General features: G+C 39.4%; 1 non-coding gene across 1 annotated transcript; it reads left to right on the top strand.

The window, feature by feature from the left end:
• The first annotated feature begins 1,452 nt into the window (after window positions 1-1,452).
• LOC119230235 (U1 spliceosomal RNA) lies at window positions 1,453-1,615 on the top strand. Its single transcript, XR_005121697.1, has one exon. It is a non-coding gene; the product is annotated as a U1 spliceosomal RNA (small nuclear RNA).
• Window positions 1,616-4,094: the final 2,479 nt, after the last annotated feature.

Genomic DNA, 4,094 nt, shown 5'->3' with positions numbered 1-4,094 from the left:
TGAGGGCTAGAAAAATAAGATAGGACTGCCTAAACATTGAGAAATATATGGAAATGGGAATTTCAGTTTGGTTTCATTGAGTGCAGCAATATGTAATGTGCTATAAATACTATAGTGAATATAGAGGTATTCAAGACACCTCCACCCCACCCCCAAATTCCCAGTCTAGAAGAATAGATAATGTTAGTAGTGAGAGAAGTATCCTAAGTATTAAAAGATAAAGTAGATATTACCTGAGTTACTTATCTTTTTTTCACTTTTGGTTCATTTAGAGAATGCTTTTGTCTTAGCTCACCTCCCTATCTGCTGTTTTTGTTGCCTAACTATTAGCAAAACTTAATTCCTGTGGGGGAGATATTTTCCTTTTTGAGATAGGTCTTCTTTTAAAGCAAAAATGCAAATGATTATTAGGTAATAATACATTGTAGGGTCAGGAATGGACACGGAGCAGGTTTTCTGATCCAGCAGACCGGGTAAAGGAGGAAAGAGTTCTCAGTGGCCTTTGCAGTTCTTTTATTTAGATTTACCAGGCATATAGCAGGCTGGGGTGCTGGGGGGTTGGGAGGCTGGCAGTCCTCCCAGCCCCCAGCAAATCCTCACTCTATCTGGGCTCTCTGGCGTTCTCTCTGCTTCTCTTCTCTCGGCTTCTGCTGGCGTCCCCGTGACGCCGCCCTCATAAACTCAGTCTCTCAGTCCAGGTGTACCCACTTCAGGTGCCCGCCATCAGGCATGCATTCAGGACCACAGGTTTCCCTCATTTATCCTGATGGCAGGAGGGAGCCTGATATTTTTACCTTACCCTACATATATCAACTTTGTCGGGTTAATTGTTAACATACAGAAATGATCCCAGATAAATGAGTTTTATTTAACTGCCAGGGAGTAAGATATCAAATGCTTAGTAGTTTATTGAATGGTTTTTGAATGAAGGGTACTAATTATTCAGGAAATATGAGCGGAGGAGAAAGAATTTAAGAAGGAGGCCAGATTATATATTTTTACTTAGGATTGACACTGGCAAGAAAGGTTGACCCAAGATTTAAAAAATATCTAGACAGAAAGGGAGTAGAATTCGAACTGTCCACAGGGTAATCTGCAATTGACTGGCCGTGCTTGAGCCCTCACATCCTCCTCCCCTCTGCTCATCTCTCCTGTGTCTCAGCTGGGATGATATTAACCCAAGGAGGGGAGGGAATTGGCTCTTAGTGAAGAAATCATACTCTTTATGTACAAAGCACAGATATACAAATACTATGTTAGCAAGTATTTGGTAAATAGATGGCATTAAAATTTCATGGGGGGAAGATTACCAAAAAAAGATGTTTAAAAACTCATCTTATGAGAGGCAATGATTAAAAGGTAGAAAACGCTGATGTAGATTAGAGTAGCTGAGAAAATAAAACCCTGAGGAGAAGGTATGGGTGGGAAGTTGTGATTTAAAAGGTCAGATATACACTTACCTGGCAGGGGAGATACCATGATCACGAAGTTGGTTTTCCCAGAGCGAGGCTTATCAATTGCACTCCAGATGTGCTGACCTGTGCGATTCCCCAAATGTGGGAAACTCAACTGCATAATTTGTGGTAGTGGGGGATTGCGTTCGCACTCTCCCCTGTAAAAAAAAAAAAGTCAGTGGGCTTCAGAAACAGCATTCAAGGAAGTGTGACAAGCAATTGTGGAAAGGGAATGAGAAACATTAATGTGGACTGGGATTAAAATTACCTTTTACCCTCTACTAAGCCCAAAGAAACAAGCAAGTATTAGAATTCTACTTACTTAGTTTGACTTTTGAACTTTGGTGGTGACATCAAGGAATTAAATTCTTTGAGATAAACAATCCATTGCATTATGTAATATGTTACAAAAATACAATTATCATAGGTCCCCTAACACCCCTCCAGTAATTTAACTCCCTAAAACTATATTATTTAGAAGCCACCACACTTGATGGTGCTTCTTGAAAACCTCACCTGAACAGACTCCCTCATGAAAATCTGAGTTACATTTAAGTGCAACTTGATAACATCATGAAATTGGGACTATAGCATTTATTTAATTATTCCAGAAGTCCTAAAGCCAATTAGGCTGAAGTCTCCAGAGACGGTGTTTCAGTTCTGTAGTGCAGCCTCAAAGCATTGAACACCCATCTACATGAATGTTAAAGAAGCAAAATCCGGCTAGAATTTTTAAATGCAATTGAGTTCTTCTTTACCAACTTTGTCGTAGAACTGAGATTTACCCTGTAACTTTTCCATATACTTACTCAAACACTCATGAAAACATTAGTGACTGTTCCCTGTGGTCATAACAAAGAAATTAAACACAAAACTTCACAACAAAGACAAGAGCCAATTATAATGAGGGCCTTGGAAAAGGTCCCAAGGTTTCATAATTTAAAACTGAGCTACTTGCTTCAATTATGCAGCATTTTGTAACAAGCTTATTTTCTCTGAGGCAACTATATAAAGAAGCCTTAATTGCATAGGACTCCTGAACTTGGAGACTCGTCATTCTTATGCATGGCAGGGCCAGGAAAGAATGAGATTTACCCTCTTAACTTTTAAGTAAACAGTACAGTATTGATGACTCTAGATTAGCACAATGTTTTAAAGCAGAATTTCCTTATCTGACACAGCTGAAACTTTATACCCATTGAAGAACAACTCCCTATTTCCCAGTTTCCCTGACCCTGACACCCACTTCTTTCCTCTTCCATGAGTTTGTCTATGTTAGATACCTCACTTGAATTCTTCCTTACCCTTAAGTTAGCATAGGAGTGTTGGGAAGGAGAGATCTAAGAGATAAAGAGGCACTGTGATGGTCAAGGGCAGGCAGGCACTTCCCAGACAGTTTGGAAACAGACCAAGTTGTAGTTAAAAATAAATAATGCTTTTCTGTAAATTTCTTTTCCCAGTTGTGAGCTGTCTGAGGTAATCATGACCTTGTCAGTAAATTCTATTTTCATTGTGACTGGAAAATCTTTTACCTCATACTCATTTGGGGGAAATTTGGGTACTTACTGTTCTAAGTTCTTCCTTCACTAGTTTGCCTTCTTCTCTGATAAGCTTTATGGAAACTGTGATTCATTTGTTTGAGTTTCTTCCTTAAGCCATTCTAAAATTTCATTGTATCATCTAAGTTTCATTTAGTAACTGCTATTTTCTTCACAATAAATATCATTCCCTATTCCTTATTCCTAATAGCTGGGGTAAAATAGCAATCAGATGGCGCATGACGGGAATAATGATGGGAGAATTTCTTTGGAAAGGGAAAGAATACCCATGTAGGGTAAGGTAAAACGTATCAGGCTTTTTTGCCCTCCCTCCATCAGGATCGATGAGGGGACCCTGTGATCCTGAATGCATGCCTGATGACAGGCACCTGAAGTGGGTACACCTGCTCTAAGACTGTGTTTTTAAGGGCGGCGTCACAGGGATGCCAAAAAAAAAAAAAAGCCGAGAAAGCAGCAGAAGCCGAAGAGAAGCCGAGATCACCAGAGAGCCCAGATAGAGTGAGGATTTGAGGCCTGCCAGCCTCCCAGCCCCCCAGCCAGCACCCCTGTCTGCCATATGCCTGGTGAACCCCAATAAAAGACCTGCAAAAAACCACTGAGGACTCTGACTGCTCCTTTACCCGGTCTGCATGGGATCAGAAAACCTGCACTGTGGTCATTCCTGCCTTTACAACCCAATATTTTAAAATGGATCATATCATATCATCACTTCTCCCAATGTTATCAAGTAGTTTAGTAATAATTAAAATGATTTTGTTTGTTTGTTTTAAAATTCTTTCAAGAATTTCAGAGAATACCTCAAAATGACTTAAGAAAATTTGTGCCATAGGATAAACAGATCTGCAAATTAATGAATTAGAAATGAAGGAAACTTTAATACTCTAATCACTGACATGTACCAGATTTGAGTAACACTGTATATTATATACTGGAGTAGTTAGGACAATGCCTCAAGGTAAATATTCACATATAATTGGCTCCCTCTTTTGGGGGGGGATGGAAAGAAAGGGAAATTTATATAGTGCCTAGTATTTTTCTGTTGATATATAGTTAGTCTCTATTGAGTATGTAATTAGTCAGT

The sequence above is a fragment of the Talpa occidentalis genome, unplaced genomic scaffold (genome assembly GCF_014898055.3).
Source record: "Talpa occidentalis isolate TD23 unplaced genomic scaffold, MPIMG_talOcc4v2.1 talOcc4.6, whole genome shotgun sequence".
Lineage (NCBI taxonomy): Eukaryota > Metazoa > Chordata > Mammalia > Eulipotyphla > Talpidae > Talpa > Talpa occidentalis.
Note: the sequence above shows the minus strand (reverse complement) of the source record. Positions and strands in the feature narration are given on the sequence as shown.